The 20,786-nt window shown below is 37.5% G+C and overlaps 2 long non-coding RNA genes across 2 annotated transcripts; both read left to right on the top strand.

The window, feature by feature from the left end:
* LOC108553095 (uncharacterized) lies at positions 1–2,899 on the top strand. The gene is made up of 4 exons (XR_001890607.1): positions 1–76; positions 449–669; positions 919–1,375; positions 2,782–2,899. It is a non-coding gene; the product is annotated as an uncharacterized LOC108553095 (long non-coding RNA).
* Positions 2,900–4,977: 2,078 nt separating this feature from the next.
* Positions 4,978–5,333, top strand: LOC108553096 (uncharacterized). Its single transcript, XR_001890608.1, has 2 exons — positions 4,978–5,083; positions 5,179–5,333. It is a non-coding gene; the product is annotated as an uncharacterized LOC108553096 (long non-coding RNA).
* Positions 5,334–20,786: the final 15,453 nt, after the last annotated feature.

The raw sequence follows: 20,786 nt of genomic DNA, 5'->3' as shown, positions 1-20,786 counted from the left end.
AATTAATTAAGTGCCATCTTAATTTGTTATTATAAGTGTAATATTATATATAATAGTGGGATATCTTAGGAACAAGGTTAAGTAAAACGTATTCCTACAAAAATCTGTTATTATTTTTCCACGGTCGTGGCATGGTTATATTACGTGTATGTGCTACGCATATAGGAAATTAAGTCGGAATAAATAAAATATGCGTAGAATGTTGTATAAACCAATTTTAGGTAGCTGTTAATTAAAGTTTGTTACAAATTTCGAAATATTCAGAAATATTCAAATTCATACATAATTTCGCTGAAGCTTGTAAATTGCTTTAGTATATGTATAAATTCCGGCCTATTGTTTTAAACTACGCATTTGACATAGATATCCATATTTATTAAATATAGTCTAAAAATTCACTTAAAATTAATGTTGTATATAAATTAATGTTATGGTTATGTAATTTCAGCTAGAATCCCTTGGGACATCGGGATTCAACATTTAGAAATACGGAGACATGGAACTACATTTCCTGCAATTGTAATGACCATGATATTTTGGAGTAATATGGCTTGGAGTTCACGACCCGAGGAACAAGAGAATCAAGATTTCAAAAATTCGATAATTTAAATTCTCAAAACTCGAGATATTTTAACACGTATTCCAGTGCTTCGGTTTATAAATATCAAGGTGAATAATATTAAAATAGTTATATGTTATAGTTTGAAACTTTGTGAAACTATAGTTATTCAGAACTGAGTTGTATGCCCTTAAAATTATAAATTATGAATACATTAAAAAAGGATTATTATAAAATAAATTCAATTCTCTGGAAAAAAAAAAATATTCTGAATAAGTATTGTTATAAAACACACATTATAATGTATTATACTGTATTATAATATATATGTATTACTACTACAAACACATTTACATTAGGTATTCAAGTGAGTGCAGATATTCTTTAGTACGTTATTCATTCGAGGATTTAAGGATTTAAGACTCATTATGTCCATGAAGTGACCAAAAGAAAAATAGAAAGAAAGAAAACAGGCACGTCCCTATACATCAATGTATTTCTACCCCTTGCCAAGAGAGCCGACTACTCGATTTTAATCCTACACAATCCCACAGGACATTCAGCATCCTCGTCTCTCCATCTGTATCCATGGACCGTCTGTCTTCCTCTAATCTCGGTGACACTTCTGCCTCTCCACACTGATCCCGCAACAGTGGCCCAAAGTCTTCATTGTGATTTCTCGTACGGCGGATCCACCCTCGCGTAACCTCTCCATTGGTTCATGTGGGAAAGTCGGCCAACGTCGCCAGGATTTCGTTCGAAGAATGCCAGGCATTACGAGCACTCGTCTTCTGGGCGTCAACTTATAGAGCGCAGGTAGACACCTTGGCTTCTTGATTCTTGAGAACATTTTTCTTTTCGAGTAACTTTGGTACATTATTGGTTTACGTTAAGCTTTAGAAGGATTAATTGGTTTCTTTAACAGAGAAAAGATGGTATATAAGTATAATAAGTATATATAATAAATAAGTAAGTTATTACTAATATAATAAATAAATATATAAGCATATACTTATTTATTTTAATTATACTACTTTCATTGTTTTTATATACATGTATATGTATACTATATTGAACTATTCGTTATAGGTTGATAGTCCTAGTGATAATGTATTAATTCCTTCTTCTATATCTTAAGACCTCTATCTAAATTTTATCTTATAACAATAAATTTCCTAAATTATTAATTATTAATACATCAAATAGATACGCAGAAAAGCCTTGAAAACTTTCATAAATCAAACTAGGAGTACCAAATTTTTATATATTTCCTTATTTCTCTTTCAACCATCATCTACTACATCGTACATCGAACAGCGTTTCGCTGCGTAACGTACTTATATTCCTGCGTCCAGCTAGGGCACGAATATCCATGGCATCTGGCCGAAAGTGTGAGAGGGGCATTGTACCCCGTGCATAGTTCGCATTTCCTCGGTACATTCTCGGACCTCGAGCCTGACCAGGAACATGATTAGTATACGCACACTTGACCTGGCCGACCTATTGTCAGCATGGAGAGAGAGAAACACCATTATAGCGATACCGAACAGGAACACCCCATTATTTGTCACCCCCGGGTACACGATGTACCGTCGTCTGTTGACGCTTTATTAAAGTTCTTCTTCGCCCTGAATATGCGCACATGCGCGCACGTATCACGTTTGTTCGAAACTTTTCTAGAATATAGCCGAATTTCTGGGTGTATGTCGATGGAAAGAATTTTTATAAAAGAAGGGAATATTTGTAATATCGAGAAATATCGGTAGGCAGATTGATTGTAGTTGGAGGTAGTTTAATGTAGGTTATTTTAATCGTTAATGGAATTTGGATAATTGTGAAGGCAATGTTATTTTGGTACGTAGCATGGATTACAATCTTGTTAAATTAAATGATGTATAGCAATAACTTAAAATAGCTAAGGATATTGAAATATTTGTTTTCAATAATGTTGAGGATGTAATAAGGAGGGAGATTCTTTATAAATATTGCTCATTTAGAATCAGTTTGTTGAAAATGGAATTATATAGTAAAACGAAAATCAGTATAGTTGTAGACTGTTAAAAAGTTCAATGTAGATACTTATATTGCTAGTTAGTCTATTAATTTCAAATTACAACCAATAATCGAACATGGAAATACTAATCAAATACAAAGTCTACACTTATATCCAAATCAAGAATAGGATTATCACATCACTAACAAAATTTTTTATTTACACCAAGGTCAGCCGCAAAACTCACTGCATCTAACATCGTCAGAAATCCACAAAATCATCGCCACGATTTAGCGAATAAAGCTCTTAATCGACCGCGACGAAGTTTACCGGTAGCAACTGATCGAAGCTACGTCCATCATCCGGAAGAGGATGATCAGAGAGAGGGAATAACAGAGAGGGAATGATAGACGTTCGGCAAAGACAAACGAGAGGTGGGTGTCGTGTTATCGGATAATTTTCGTGGATTCCGTGCTAAACTAGCGAAATGATGGATCGACTTGCAGAGTAGCGGCTGAGTCGGAAGATCGGTAACGTGTGAAATTTTTGAAAGGCAGGCTAAGCGCGATCTCGCGCTCGACCGTGCGTGCACGTTAGGTACACACGTTGCTCCAACAATTTATGATCTTCCAGCTTCTCTCTGCATATTCTCCGTCCTTTGCGCAATTCGAAACCTTTCGGTTTACCTGAATTTTCTCGTTTCTTAATTCAATAAATTCTTTTTTGATAACGAGGAAGGGGACCAGTTATACTTGATTATAGTCTTCCTATTTATTTTTCCGGAAAAATAGGAAGTGATTATTATTATAAATAGAGTGATGATCCTACAGTGATATAATGGTAAAATAAAATAGTGTCACGATGGGATTTAAAATACATCATGGTGTGTCTAATTGGAATTTTTCAATATTTCTTCTTATTCCGTTTCTTTTGAGATACCTCATCTTTAGTTTCTTCATCCACTAAATAACCATAGGCTTAATGCCAAGTCTAATTACATGTTAATAAATAATATAATATATTAATATATTTTTCTACATCTTTTTTCATACAATTTTTATGATCGTTGTAATAAAATCTTCTGAATCAGCATTCCATAATCTCACAGAAAACCTAGATACACGAAAATTTGAATTTCAAGTCACTTGACTCGCTCCAATTATTTTTATCGCGTTTACTCTTCCTGTAACTCCCCTTGTCTTCATTAAATTTTGATTATTCATACAAACGGTAGTATGCAAGTCTGTCAATCTTTCTCTCTCTCTCTTCTTTCCCTCTCAATGGATTTCCCCATCTTCCCCGGTAGCAGGAACTCTCGAAATCGCGTCAGCATTTAGCCAGCAGTATATTAGGCGAAATACAAGCGGATATCCTCTCACGGGCCATTACTGTTACCTTTGATCATCGCATGACCGGAGAGTGGTTAACGCTGCGTCATCAGAGCATGAATTTCTCTCTATCTGCCCGGTATAATTTACAATCCGTGCCGGCTTTCTCGCTGAGCGTCCGAACCTGGATAGACCTCCTTCTACCGACCCCATGGAATCACCCTACCAGCCACTGTTATCGGCGCGGGGGCTTCATTTTTCGTTCCCGCGCTCTCGACGAGAGTTAAGATTCTTTGCCACTTCGTACTGTTGTCCTGTGGTTTCTGGTGCCGCGTGTTTTGACTAATTATTGTTTGCATGAATGCACGAGAATTCTTTGTAAATAGATAAAAGTTATAGTAAATAGATATAGTTATAGGAAATATATACCCCGATCAAATGTTGATCTAGAGTGTTTGAGAAAAGTCTAAGAAATGAGAAATAATATTGGACCTTTGGTTAATGTTTGTATGATGTAATAGGGTTCCTTGAATTTATTTCACAAATAATATTTACAGATTTATTGCTTCAATTATATATAATATTCAATGAGGTGTCTGGAGACTACTTTAAATTCTTAGATCCTTAGATTCTTGTTTTCTAATTCTCTGAATGTATCAAACTCAAAATCTATGTCGATAATTGTTGTTTAAATTGGAAATGTTTCCTCCATATTTCAAATTTCATTTTCACCCTATCGACTTAAAGTAAATCTTATCTTCAACGAATTTTGCAAGTTATTTCAGTAAAATTACTCACCCTTAACCACTTTGCCTACAATATCGTGTGAGACTCTTGGTAAAGAAACTGAACCACGTGATCTGTAATAAGGGCCCAATATAAACAACATTGATCAGACTCGTGATTAATCTTCGTTCATGTCTTTCTGCCTGAGTTATCTGTTATTCTTCAGCACGTTCGGGCGAAATGGCTCCACGTGTAACCGACTGTGCTGTTGATTATAGTACGCGCCATTGGAACTTAAATCGTAAGTCAAGGGGTTAACAATATTTTAAAGATCATATACTAATAACTGATTTATTTGTTGCAGGAAAATACTTTACGTGCAGTATAAACGAAGAAAATTCCTTTGACAAATTTCATCCCTTTAAAGAAGTTAATCACTCCGAATCTACCAGATTTCACTAAGAGAGTACACTTCGAGTAAGTACAGTACCTATAGTAACAAACCATTCCAAATACAGTCTACGATGTTAATACACCTGAAACAAAATATAAATGGAACAATTCATTTTCAGGGACTGTCCTAAAAATTATGGAGCCAAACGGAGTTAATATGGACCGAATTTTCACTCCATTTCATCGTCTGCCAAACAACCGACATATCGATGAGCCGATCAATCGAAGCCATCATCGGGAATCCTTCCTCCCTAATATCCACACGAGGTACCGCTTACATGTTAATTATTAGCCGGTCGAGGGAAGCATCGAGGCTAATGTTTCGCAAGCGTTCGTGAACGTCCACGGTTTCGGAGCAGCCTGTTGCATGCTGGCATAGACTGACGTCATTTCCACCACCGGTCGCTGCATAGTCGGAGTGGGGTTGGAAACCGACTGACTCAGGGGCGTTGATGGTAGTGGGGTAAAAAGGGGAATATAACGCTCAGAGGGCGTGCTTGACAAAGGCGTGGTTACCGTGTCCCCACCCAACAATAAACAAGCGACTCTGACGTTAATTTGTTTGTTTTACCTTTCTATGCGCTCTTTTGCTCCTTCGTGCCCTGGCTAGTCTCTCCTTTTTCCTTTGCCACGAAGTCTGCCTTTCACCTGTCCTCCTCCTGCGCGGACAGAAACGCTTGGCCACGAATAATCCATCGTCCAAGCGTTTACGAAACGGTTAGCTTTGCTGGCAGATTTAGAGGATTTCGTGGAGGATCCGTTGTAATTGGTCAATTGGCTGTTTCACTCGAGGAAAGAGGTTGACAGGAAGCTTGGAGGTGAATGGGTTACTCGTGGGTTGGAATTGTAGGAATGGAAGCGATTGATGAATTTCTAAGAGGATGTGTCGTGGTTGATTAATTGGACGTTGTACTTGAGGAAGGTGTTGATATTAGGTTGATGAGCTGGCTATAACTATTTGGTGAGGTTGCAAAGGTAGAAATGTCCTCTTTCTAATAGCTAAGTATAGAATAACCATGAATGTAGAAGAGTTATTGATGGCTCAGAAAGAAAATTGTTTAAGAGAAACATTAATGTATTTTTGAATTTGGTAAGCTTTTTTATCCAAGAAAACGATGAGGTCCTGTTTCAGTAAAACGGAGCGGATGAAGAGTTAAACGTTTGCTTCAAAATAGCCGCGAAAACGATAACTATCAGACGGATATAAACAACTCCAGAAAGAAGCTTACTAGAGAAAAAATACAATATATTTTTAGATTTGCTAAACACTTTTATTCAAGAAAGCTTTCAAAGCTATCTTTACTCAAAAAAGTGGAGTAATAGGGAGGGGGAGGTAATTTGGAGTAAAAATGTTAAATGAGGATAATTTGTTGCTATGACATAAATATTAAGGTATTCAAGAATAATTAGTAAAGCTGATGATCTAAATTTTCGTTTAAAAACTCAAGGTAATAAAATGGAGCATTGATAAACAGGGACTAACGAAGAAGTATTCTTTGTGAAAATAGTGGTTAATAGTTAGTGAAGTCTATTTTATAGGTTCAAGGTTGAACTAATCAAGTTTTTTAATGGGTGTCTCATTACCCATTACCCAGATGTTTGATAGGAAATGCACTTGAATGGGGAATTGAACATTCAAAGAGAGAATTCAAGGCCTATGAAATACTTCTAAAGTATTTGGTCCACTTCTCAGTCGTTATAAAATCGTTTCAGGATTGGTTATTTAAATTTCTTAACTTTTTCTATTATGTCTCTAATTAGCTATGATATTTCGTTCTCAAGTATAATTTCTTATACTACTATATTTAGTAATGAAATATACTATAAATTCCTGTTGTTTTAATTGCATAGAAAATTAATTTGAATTTCTCTCATTTCCCTACGAAAATTTATACCTGTACGAGTAATACAAGTCGATCAGTGACAATTGCAGAAAATTACAGCCAATCTTAGCGAGTATCGCTGTCGAGGAGACTAAAAAATGGAAATTAGTATCGGTAAAAATTTCTATCTCCATCTTCCTGTCTTCAGTTTACCAACTTTTATATTGAATCTATCACGATTCTATCACTCCTAATTTTTTCCTCTTTTTCACTTCTTCTTTTGAAGCTTTATTATAAGAACATGATGAATAATTATTATTTCGGACGATTAATAATAGTTATAAATTATTATTTATTTATTTCCTACTACCTTTTCTGGAATAACTCCTTTAAAGTAAAATATTATTCAAATTCTCTTTCAAAAATATTTCTTTGTAGTACAAATGAATAACTTCAGCACAGTCGTTCGCATATTCAGTGTTAACCAGCTAGAAACTTTAAGTAAGGTAATAAAATTCATTGCGTTTTCTGAATGTTCCCGTTAGAAGTACTTTGTACGCGTGACGTGAAAATGTTGCTCAACCTGTTTTAGATTAGTAAGAGGGAAGATTTCTATTTTAAGTTGCCAGAAAGGTTATGAAAGTAAAATGTTATGCGCAAAGTTCCGTATTTAAATCGTGTATATCGTATTAACTAAATACCATATTTTATAGTAGATTGTTTAAAAGGAAAAATTTCGGCATTGGAATATTCTTCTTCTTTCTTGAAGAAGTATTAATTAACAATTAATTAACACATCCTAAATTGGTATCATTGTTATTTCGTGACAGGTTATTAGACTCGAGTTTTCTTGGCTTATCGAGAACACTGTGAAATCTATTGTTCAATATTTTCCATAGGTCTGTTGATAATTTTTATTTACTTTCCGATACTCTATCAGTGCGACATCGATTTCTAACATGCTGTAAATTTACATTCGTCGATGCACGATCAACTTGTGTCACTACGATGTACAATATTTACACAAACTTGCCATAAAAGTAGGCGATATGTCATATGTACGTTTCCAAAATTTCGACAGATATTTCGTATAATTAGATCTTGTACACGTGCGATCGTGTTCGATATCCAAATATTTTGTCATCTGACTTCATCGTCGTATGTACCAATTGCCATTAGAAGCTTAGAAAAAATATTTTCAACTTTTCTACTCCACATTCTCATAAATTAATTCAAACCGTAATTACGATAGCATATAATCAGTGTGGCATGAAAATTAGCATAAAGGCAGTTGCGTGTTTTAAAAATGGATCTTCTTATTTTCGCTAAAGAAGCCTATTCCATAAATTATCTCCCAATTTTCTTGTTTTATTAACTGTTATATCGTTATACATTTACCTATCAAATTTCTGAAAACAGGATAATAATAATAACAACAATAATAATAAAGAAAAGTGGGCGAATAACGCTAAGGTAAACACGCGAATAACGCTAAGAGGAGGAAGGTGTGACTAATCACAGGCAGTGTCGAAATATTATCCCGTGCTCATGCAGATCCACCCCAGATATGAAATTCGTTAGAATCGATCTTAGCCAAGCGGCGGAGGGATGCTCGGAAACGGGGAACGACTTGACCTTGGCTGGATTCACGCGTAGCTGAGCTAACGCAAAATCGAAACGCGTTACTTCCACAGCGTGGATCTCCTAAAGCTGGCTTCACATCGTGACTTGCAATCCACAGCCTCCTGAAACGCGTACCAAATCGGCAAAAACCTAAAACTAGTCGGGAATTAAATATTCTGTAACCATTCCATACTTCTTTAACCTGTTTCAAGTACTTTATTCAAACCTTTTCACTCGTAACACTTAGTTACACTTATGGCACATATCGTGGTCCAGTTGGCAAGTACCTAAATTCTACTTGGTGATGAAGCTCCATTTAAATTTATGGTGATCGAATTTGAATTCCTCTAATCAGAATTTTAATTCTAACCAGAATTTTAACTAAATATATCTAAATATATCTTGTTTCAGTAGACAAAATAGGAATGGATAGAAATTGGAATGGAAATGGCAATTCGTAAGTCGTGTGAGGGTTTGGAAGATTGATCCCAATGTTGTAGGACAGAGCTTTGAAAGTTGGCAGATCAGTGAACCCAGATACCATAGGAACTTTCTACCCAAATCAACCTTGTGTCAAATTTCTCAAGCCTCGTTAATAAGAAATTATATATTTCTAAATTAATGAAGTACGTATGATTAACTATATACACATCTACAGTTCGACCAACTCCTCTGATTATTTTGACTGGCTCGATGTAATTTCAAAATTTATACACTCAAACCTGAGACATTCCATAGTCGATCAAGGAGATCTATTTCCACTAAACTACCAAAAATTCGATAAAGAAAGCAAACGTACTAGACAAATATAGTCAATTCTTCGAAAAAGAGACGCCAGCCCCGTCCTTCACGAGTCATTTGCTCTTATTTGATCTAATTCGTGCGTGAGCAGCGAGGCATCAGGTTGCTACTTCGTTAATGATTGCGTCAAACGTTTAATGACACGTTTTCACCACGAATAATAGGCCATTTCAGCACTTTCGTGTGTTGTTCCCACATTGACACCTCTAAAATGTTTGAACCAATTTTATTAATGAATTTGATAAAATGGTTGTTGTAGATGTGAAAATTCTTTCCAAATTACAACATATAAAAATTTAGACTACAGAGTGTGGCCGAGTAAAATTTTAGCACAGTTTCTATGCAGTTGAATTCGTAATAGTAGGAATGATCATTTGCATAAGTAGTAAAATATTCGTACTCCTATTACCAGGATCGTATCATGTATGAATGTATAAAGTAAATTGTTTGTCAAAGTCCAGTTAGAAATGTACCATCTCAGTAACGATATGCTAAATGTATATTAGATGATTTGAAATGCCCCTAATATGATCAAACATGTTTGATGATCCGCAAGGGAATATCGTAAGGGGTTGTAACTCTGGTTGAGGAGGTCACTTTGGACACTTTATTTGGTGGATAAATTTAAAGTCAGCATGTTACATCTGTATGACTTTCTTTTTGTTATTATAATTAGTACAATACTCCCTCCATGTTTGGTTAGCTATTCGTAAAGTTTAAGCAAGTTTAAATAACAAGGTGAGAAATTGAAAATGTATCACACCAATAACAACTAACTGGTTATAGTTAGATTAAAATTTAGTTAGAAATTTGATCATACTGGGCAACAATTCCTAATCTAATAATAAAATATAGAAACATAAACAAATTCGATAAAAAAATATAAATTTCTGAAATGTTTGGTCAATGAGATGTCTATACTAATTCGTTCAAAGTATCTTTCCAGAAGTTGATCAAATTTCTCACAAGAATTCGGTACAGATTTGCGTAATAACTTGATACTATCGGTTGATGTATTTTCCCTGGCAGAGAAAATCGTTTCTAACTCGTCGTTCGAGGCGTTTCGTGTGAAACGAGCTTGTTTCTTAGCAAAGGGAGGACCTAAACGCGCGCGCCACTGACAGGGGTTGATGCAGTTATTCCTTTCCCCGCCAGGCCACCCCTCGTCACGAAGCGACTCGCGGGGTAGGTTGTGGGGGTCCGTGACAGAAGAAGAGAGGGTGACTCACCCCCTGGGTGCGCTACGTACTTTCGAGTGCATAACACCCACAAGCGAGTCACGCGTGACTAGATATCGTTTTCGCGCAAAGGGGGCCACTGGAAATTATATTTTAATACGTTCACGGGGCTTTCGTTGCAGGTTTCCAAGGTGAGATGATAGAACTGTCGCAGATGTTTCTATGGTAATGAATTTGCGAGGATACGAGGGTTAGGTTTCAAAGTTTTTGAAGCTTGGATAGAAGTTGTTAGGTACGGGTGGCCTAGAAAATATCGCCAATTTCGAAACTTTGGCTTATTGGAGCGAAACAAATGATGGAAGGGTAAACAGATGTAAAAGTGTATCATAATTTTCATAGTCTGATCTTCTAAATGATACAATAATATCGTTATTTTATTTATTTATTTTATTTAAGTAGATATGCCTAAATTAATTTTTAAAATAATAGGGTAGGTGTCGTAAGTATTGTTTTCTAAAATATGGAACTTTTTTTACAGGTGCGGATGCAAGCTGGATTTCTTTGCAATGGAGTCGGATAAGAAGAGAAGAAAATCACATTTTCAAACCGAAGTAACTCAAAGGTTCGTGGAATCGGAGGCAAAATATGAAACGGTGAGTATAAATATTATTTCATTATTTACGTAAATACATATGTATATAACATAAATAGGATATTTATACTTTTCCGTCTAATACTACTTAGGTAATGGATTCGTTAGCCATGAAATTGGAGAACTTTTTGAAGCGAGAGAAATATAATAGCAATTATTCGATGATTTACTTGTCATCTAAATATTGGGCCACAAAATTAGAAGTCGGAGGTACGAGTGACATACAATTTCTAATCGAAGGACATACGTTTATTTAATTACTCAATTATCTAGTATTCCAAGCTCGCTGACGATATATCTTCCTACTTTCGACAATTTATTATCGCATATCGCGATAACATCTCATTAATCTCATCTTTGTTATAGAAATTTATCATTTTTCCGTTCATTAGCAAAAGCAAAAATCTATTTTATGTCAACGAATCTAATCGTGGAATTTATCGCATCATAAATAATCAACGTCTAATCTCTTACAGATCTATATCGAACTACTATCCCACAACCTTCGAAGAGCTTGCTTTCGATTTACTCGAACGAAGTCCCACCCTCCGAGTACGACTTGCACGAAATACCTGGAGCAAAAGGAGCAAAACGGAGAGCGAAAAAAGGACGAGATCTCTAGGGAAAAAAGAGTCGGAAAAAGCGGGATCCCAGTTCATGGAAATAATTTCAAGGCGGACACCGTGCCGCGCAAGCAGGCAGTCGGTCTCCATCTGGCGCGAACTTATCGCACGTACCCTTTTTCGTCGGGTTGCGCGGCTCGGGGCTGCGCGCATGCGCTGCACAGCTACAACACGCGCCCTCCGATGAGCCTTCCGCACGGTTGAGCATTTCCACCATTCAGAATCGATGATGTCACGAAGCGGAGCCAGTATCCCCACTGTCGGCCACTATCGAGGGTGGTGGTGGTAACGTTGCCCTCCGCCCATTGGTCCAACGTACTCAAGGCACCAACACGAATCGCGGGGTCGCCAGCACGACCCAACGAGAGTCCGCAAGTCGTTGCGTGCCAGTCCGTGCGTGTGCTTTACCTAATAATATTTCCACGGCTAGCAGTGCCCGCTAGTGCTCACACCGCTTCTCTCTCGTCTCTCCCGGCTTCTTGGTTTCTCGCCCTTTCTCGTTCGCTCGCTCACCCCCTCCGACTCTCTCTCTCTCTCACCCTTTCTCTCTCTGTTCTTCCTCTCTCTCTCACCCGTTCGTTGCTGCACGCTCTCTAACCCCCGTGTGTCGAGTCCGCACGGGGGTCTCTCTCCAGAGAGAGAGCCAAGAAAGCAGAAGAATCACGCTGCAGAGCAGCACGTGTGCTGCGCTCGTGCGGATCGTACGAGCCACCCCCGTCGCGCGTTTACTTCTGCGTGTACGTCCAGCGATCGTTGAGCTTGGATCCTCGCTAGCGATCAATTCCTCGCGATATTCGTCGAGAACGGTTCGACAACGGTTTTCATCTCGGTACGGTTTCCAACGTTCGCGGATCGGTTCGATTTCGGCTGGAGAGAAGTGTATTGTCGCGATACGAGACTTGGAATCGTCGCTCGAAATAGAGGAAGAGGCAGTAAGATCGTAGTCCCTGGGCCTCGATCCGAAGTCGGTTCGCGATTTGCTAATCGGTTGTTAGACCCTGCCGGTGTTGTTCGTTGAATTATCGGGGACGTGAGGATCGCGTGCGGGATTTTGCTCGACGGCAGAGTTGTCATAGTGCCTGGAGACGCGAGTGACTATAGGCAGCCCAGCGGCACATTGTCGCGTGCTTTCGTGAAAATTGTGCCAAAGTGCACCGTGTGACGATACCACGTTGCCTATCCCGGATTCCTCGTGCTGCTCCCTGAGGAGGCTGGTCGGGGGAACAGCGTCGGCCGACGGCAGCTTTTGGTAAGTAATCACGTGACTTTACTCATTGCTATCGATACTTAGGCTAAGCGCATTTGCGAATAGTTGGAAACCCCTCAGGATTCCGCAAGTTCGTTAATTACCTATCTCGGTATAATCGTTTCTCTGTTCAATGTCAGATTATTTTCTCAGGATCTCGCGTGGAGAGATTTAGGATTGGTCAGAAATTTGTAAAGTTCTTATTTTTCTGATTTAGTGGATGAAACGTTGCAAGTAATTAGAAATTCGTAGAGATATAGATGTGAAAGCATGCTTCTGCTTGTCTCATATTAGGATATCTTAGATAAATAGGTATATAGTTTTAGGATTTGAAAGATTCAAGGAGTTTTAACGCAGAAATTTCCGATAATCTTATAAAAATTCAGGTCTGCGAGATTTTGGTCAATTTTGCTGCTCAGAAAGAGATTGGTGGATAGTAGTAATGCGATTTATTTACATAGTGAATTATGAAGCCAATTTGTATGTAATTTACCGTATGTATAATATGTACGTTAATGTTCTCTCTATTGGACTTAGGATAGTTAGAGATAGGAGAAATTAATTAGTTAAAGTTCGTTTTTATACTGATCTTCGATATCACAAGAGGCAGGAAATGTAGAAAAATCGTTTAGTATTATAAACATTAATAACTTGGACTTTTGTATATCTTAATATCTTATTATTGTTAATTATTACCTGTTTCACACGTTACCAATGCTTCGTTAAACAATGTAATCAGATATGTGACGTTTTAAATATTGCTGAAATAATATTTTCAGTTTAAGAGACCGTATTATAATGTCTTATTTCCGTCGCGTTAAACTCATAGCATGAATTCAATCTTCCAATTCAACAGCATGAATTCGAATCAAGAAACTCTTGTTTAGGTTCTACGAAATCCTTGTTTTGCTCCTTCTGAGATATTTTCAAAATGCCTGAAATCGAGCAGCAAAATTAACTGGTTCTTAATTGATGACTGTTTACATGAAATGGAAACCCGAGCTCTACGTCTTCCATGCTAAATTTTAATGTTTACAAAAGTGTTCTCCGACTCCAATTATTTGCCAGGGTCTCAGTCCTAAACCTTGTTTACCGGATGTCGAAGCTTTTAGCTGGATCTTGTTAGAACCAGAAACGTAAACCCGAAACGAGAGTCGTAATTTCTCTGTTCGAATTCTTTGTCTTTGTCTTTATGGTATTCGATTTAGGTTTAATAAAATTCCGAATTCCAGCCGAGACTCAAAGCTATTCGATTAGGATCATTAATGTTAAATCGAGCAGTTATTAATTAATCGAGCAATGAATACTAGAGCGTTAAATTACTTTAGTACGCTTGAGAAGTATCAATTCAGTTGATTGAATTTTTATCCGTAGGATTGATGAATCTCAGCCAAGCTTCTTGTCCACAGATCAACGCATTTTGCGATAATTTACTTTTACAGCAAATTGTTTATTTTAATTTTTGGCTTTGGAAATGGCAGATATATTTCCGTTTATTTGTTTCGATATTGTAAGAAAAGCTTAAAGATTGTTCGCACGACATGTTCGCATTTGGTTCTTTGCCTATTAGATCAGTACTCCTCATTTCTTATTAGCGATGTGAATTTTCCTGCCTTGAAGGAATCGTACTTTCAGGAAGCAATTGCATTCATGGATACGATGATACGACGGTATCGATACGAAAATTTGCAGACATATTCAATCGTGATATGATTTCATGTATCAATAATACATCTTCGTTGAATATTTAATATTATTTCAAACTGTCGGTAGTGTAATATTTCACTCGGTGTCACTCATCCGTGATACGTTGTTGTTCACAAATATGTATTTTGTAACTTTATTTAGTAAAATATTTGATTTACATTCAGGCACGAGTAAGAAATTACATCGAGGCAACGAGTCTCTCACAGGTATTAAAATATGGTTATGCGTTAAAAATCTTTTTCATATTCTTTCATTCCTAACTTCGTTCCAGTGAACTAAGGGTTCTAAAGATGTAATATTTCCTGAGATATTCTGATATCTACGAAAAATCATCTGCATAAGCCGAAATTTCTTGAATTTCTGCAATAAATAACAGTGGGCTGATCCAAATCGCGATTCCAGTAGTTCACATCAACCAAAAGTGACACGTCCAAGTCTCCCACGATATTATCGAGCAACACTACTCGAATCAAATCGTTATTACAATAGTCCATGTGAACCAAACGTTGCTCGATTCCCTCCTCTAATACCAATTCGAAATATTCAATTATGGAACAACCTTATCAGCCTAAATTCCCACGGTAATCAACACGAGCCACGAGAAACTCGTCTACCTCTTGCCACAAATAACAATCGAACATACCAAAGGAAATTCCGAGTGCAACAGTCTACGTGATCCACCGATCGAATCACCCTCTCACCGGATAATCCCTAACTCGACCAAGCCCCTGTCACAGCTTGATACGACCCAGGAAAAATTCGGCTAATTTTCACCATAAACGACAATTGCTCGCTACAACATTGCGTTACCAAACAGCACTCAACCCGAACCAAACCCTTATCTCCCAACAACCTCATTAACCCCACCATCAGCCACCCCTCGAGTTGCCACCCTTTATGAAAAACAACTACCAACGCAGGATCCCTCCACCTACTAGCCGTTTCGCGACTCCGTCGTTAAACGATGGCTCGTTTGCGGCATCGAAAGGAGCGCGTGTTTTCCAGCGCGACGCGTAATCGCTTTTCAGAATCGCGACTCTCTTCTACTAAATACGCCGAAAGGAGACAACCCTCGCGCTTGTCTTGCCGCTTAATAGTCAGTATCAGCGGTGAACGCGAGTACGCGGTGCGTGTGCGAGGATGCAGATTGCATACACGTAGCGTATAATACAGCTTAAGGCACAATACACCCTCTATAGGCTGCGCTATATCAGGGATGAATGTGATTGAACGGTACGTTGGCTTTCACTGTCTCTGTTTCTCCGTTTCTCCCTCTTGCATAAGCGACGATGCGCGTCTCCCTTCTCGTCGCGACGCGCGTACAGGGTGGAAAGCATGTCTGTAAGATCCACGATCGAAAATTTGCTTCGGGATGTTTAAGTGAGCAGATCTGCTGGCAGATCTGTACGAATGTACGAATTTCGTTAAATCGGGAGCGAATTAGTCCTTGGACGACCGTGTACTTAGCGATGAAGAACGGAGGGTGGTTTGGTTCAGGGGTGGTTCTATAAGATGAAATTGAAGGTAGAAAGGAAGTATCGATGGATGAGTTTTTGAGAAAATCCAGTTGGAAAATCTAACGTGTGCACTTGACTCGTAGGTATCGACTATTGATCGAGTAGAAGGTATTTTTCTTGGCATGACGAGGAGTGGATCTCTTGACTGCGAGGCAAAAGCTTGAAGGTATTTCTCGCATGGACGTTGAGAAGGTTCTTGCGAAATTTGTTTTCTTTATTTTCTTTATTGGGTATGTCTAATATGTATTCTTGACATGACGAGCAACAAATTGTTAAGAAAAGCTGTTCCTCTTGGACTCGAAGTTGTGAGTTGCAAATATATGGGGAAAAATTGACAGTGGCCTAAATATCTGGAAATGGTATACGATAATTCGATTTAACCGAAAATATACTTACGTATTTCTAACCATATTGATATCGAAAAGAATTTTTATTCGAGTTTATTTCCAGTGCCATAAATCGTAAAGTTTTTGCAAAAATTTCTGGCAGAATTTTCTATATAGCTTTCATAGCTGCTCGTATACATATCCAGATATAAATTTGTTCATAGTACGTTTCGCAATGGTTTTTGCAAAAATTTGTAATAAACTGCCTGCACGGATTTTATTGCAGCTCGTATACACGTCCCCATTGAAACTCTCTTTATAGTCTGCTTTATACCTAATACATTTTAGAAAACTCATCTCAGAGTTCTAGTCTAAAATTTATCGTTATACCTATCCGACACTTTCTTGTACGATAAATTTTACGTTAAGAATTGCAATGGAGATTCCATGATACCGATTTTGGGAAGGAACGTGTACCTTAAATCTTTCTTATAGCCAATTTTAAGAGAAATTTAAGAGAAATTTTGCAGAAATGACTGTAGAAATTTCCCATCCTGATTTTACTCATGCATCGAAGTTTCATCTGCAATAAATTTTACAAAAATTATAGTATGGTTTCCATGCACATCATCTTGCACAGTCATACTTTTGTAATCGTTGAACATGTGATAACATTCGAGGCAATCACAGTGGTAGATTTCGTCGGACACCCTGTATAGTCGTTCCCGTTTCTCTGCCTCTTTCATCGTGTCGTTCGTATAGTATTATGGTGTAATTAGGCAATAGACTACATGACTCGCCGTGTAAACTCCGTGAAGCGAACGGAGTCCCGTATATCCGCGGTGAATGCCTCGCGTACAAGTGTTGGACACCCCGCGGTGACATTCGACGTGCACATTGTGAACATGCCTTTCCTCGAGTCGAGGGTTCGTTGTTCGCGGGGCTTTTCTAGCGGTGGTTCTCTCGGTTTCGACGCTTAAAAACTGTTTTGTTCATGCACGGGTCTACCACGTTACGTGGATTGATTGTGCATGGAGAGGCGATCGAACGGTTCGATGGTGAAAGAGATTCTATAACCCTTTATGGTCCATCTGTTTCGAACAATCGAGAGCTTAGGGAGTTGCTTAGAAGAGGTAGAGATATTGGAAAATTAGTTTGCAGGTTCAAGTGTCATGTAGAATATTAATTGGCAAAGGTTGGTTTTTCGTGGTTCCTTAGAATAATGAGGTTACGAGAAATTTCTGAAGGGTTTAGGCGAATATCATGGATACCGAGAGTTCGATACGAAATTTTATTAATTTAATGCTTAATTAAATTTAGTTACGGTTTTCTATTACGTGTAGATAGTATTCTTAGGTGCCCTCCTATATTTTTGAATTTATTTGTTAAATTCGTGTCCTGTTAAAAATGCAATTACATTGTTAAAAGACTGGTGTTAATTTGCACTTTGCATTTGGAGGAAATAATTATTTTACTTCGTAAACACGAGTTTAATCTTGGTAAATCGGTGTAGTAATATTTGTTTCTTAGTAACTTGAAAGGGGGATGATATAATTAAAAGGTATATAGAAACGGAAGATCCCGAAAGAATTAAATCATAATTTGAAAGCTTCTTTATTCCTTTGCAGTTTTAATGAAAGCATTAATACAAAAATGCATGCGTTAGCTACATAACGGGTCTGCAATTTTTATATTATTTTATGAAGATTTATGAATTTGTATTAGAGCGGTATTTAAATCTATCTTGCAAATTTTTCTCGGTGCTCTTATATTTTTTCTTCGAGTATCTTGCATAAAATAGCTCGTGAGCATAGTATTCTGTAAAATATTACCTAAGAAATAAAATCTATAAATAATGTAACTCTTAACAAGAATACGCTCTATATAAAAACATAAATCGCACGATATTAAAACCTTTCAGTGAATAAATATATTATAACAAATAAATAGCGAATAAAATCGTATCACAATTTAGCACATATTTTAAGTCACGGGTGGGAAATTTAATTTATATCGGCGGTAGTAAATATTAAAATATCTCTACGAAAAATGATATTAGGAAATGTTCAGAAATTACACGGATTTGTGAGTAGAGATTTTCTTCCTGGAAGACCGGAATTACATTGAAGCAAATCGTTTTACTCGCCTCGAGAGGCTTCCATAAGATCTATAATCGTTTAACGGCCAGTTAACTATACCTATTATTAACGTGTCGTTAAACAGCCGTGGATATCGTGTAAATGATATACATATGTGCATTAACATTGATCAATGGAGCGTCCAGCAATTTATTACATATATAAAAACTACCATTACGAAAATAAATTATCCTAAATTCATTAACCTTTCGTGGCTCCCTTGTCTCGCGTGATGGACGACGTGTACAGAAGCGAAGTGTTTTCGGCGTATTTATAAAATAATATAAGAGTCACGCTTAAAAATCTATTCTAAAACCGCTTTCTTTTCCTTTAAACATTTTCTCGACCGAATTATAATCATACTTAATTTCTAGAAGCTTGGAGAGTGAAATAAAACAGTCATTAACTTCTTAGCTGGATCGTTTATCAATTAGTAACTCCACTGGTCCAAATTCGTATTCATTATCTATCTTAATTCGGATAGTTATTTTTATATTTTATTTCGGATGTATTTTTAACATAGATTTAAAATTGCGCTCAAAAATTAATACTGCTTCTCGAAAATCGAGGAATAATAAACAGAGACATCGGGTTCGACTAGGGAGTTCAGGGCGATACTAGGATGCGGGCAAAAGAACAAACGATATCGCGAAAGAATCATTTTCACGGGATATCTATGACCTAATCGAGTGATTGAGAAAGAAAGCTTTATACGAAAAGAGAGAGTTTTGGCTTCAAATAAGGATGCAAGGGCGCGAAGGAGTCAGAGGGTAGAAGGCAGAATGTGTGTATTTAGTCGAAACGTAGTGAATAGAGGATCGTTTGAGAGTTAGAATTAAGAGAAGCTTAGTGTAATATTTTAGTTAAATAAGCCTGCTCTGTTATTAAAAGGGAGTTGTTCTTTATTAAACGCGCAGATCTCTGTCTGCATAGAATTAATTTAACAAGAAATCCTACAGTACAATAGCAGAGGTGTACAATAATATATGAGTTAACAATGAGGATAAAATTTCCCAAAATCTCGTCGGTTAGAACAAATAGAAATTCGCATTCCTTCCGGGAAATTATTAATTAATAAACGTGAGCGAAATAGAATGGCGGCGAAAGTCAATGCGTACGGCAGCACGAGCGAACAGTTAATTCCTGCGGGTTTGCTCGTGTATTACGGGGGTGGATTTAGAGTGCGTTGCCGTGCTGGTTTGCCAGTGGTGATGCTGAATGCTGCTGCCATTAATAGTGTTTTGCCGGAAATGTAAAGCATAATGCGGCGCTAGCTCGTGGATATGGAATCTATTACCATCCACCTGTGTAATGGCAACCTCTGCCGTTGTTTCGCGTTGCTGCGTCGTGTTGAAGAAGTCAAAAGCCCATGAAATGTGCATGGAATCATTTTCCCTGCTATGGATCGTTGACGGGAAGATTTCGACGGAGATGCTTTCGTTTTTGTTAGGTTCTACGGTAGATCTATGTTGACAGAATTATGGCAACGAATTGAAGTGTCGAGGAAAGGGTGGTTTAGGGAGCGTACTTTTATAGAAAATTCCTTATCTCACACGAATTTGCTACACAGTAGCGTATTCTGTAGGCTTTTATGTAGAGCAAACCATGGGATAGAATTGTCGAAACCATTTTTAATTCGATCCGATGGAAAAAATATTCGTCGGTAACGTGTATTTGAGGCTTCACCACCGGACAACCATTGTTCGCTTCTCTAGCTTTGACAGTGCCGTACTACATGTAATCCGAGTATCAAGTGCAATGGAGCTAACATGTAACAGTCTATGGGAACAACAAAGAATACAATTCTGTTATAAAATATGAGAAAATTATCAAAGTTCGAAAGAAACTTTGAAAATTTACAATAGATTAGAAATATTTTAAAGTTAGAGCGTAGCTCTTAGCTTGGCATCGTTTCTCAAAGATTTCTCTTTGAAAAACGATACCAATTACCAGGTCTCACCACGTGGAGGTGGCTACGCATCGAGACCCGACATGCGCCCTAGTGGCGCAGCCTGCTGGCGCTACCTGTATCAAAGGTACCCTAATCTAACTTGGAGCGAAGGAAGTTAAAGTGAATCTACTGACACTTTATT

The sequence above is a fragment of the Eufriesea mexicana genome, unplaced genomic scaffold, assembly GCF_001483705.2.
Source record: "Eufriesea mexicana isolate 0111107269 unplaced genomic scaffold, ASM148370v2 scaffold9296, whole genome shotgun sequence".
Lineage (NCBI taxonomy): Eukaryota > Metazoa > Arthropoda > Insecta > Hymenoptera > Apidae > Eufriesea > Eufriesea mexicana.
Note: the sequence above shows the minus strand (reverse complement) of the source record. Positions and strands in the feature narration are given on the sequence as shown.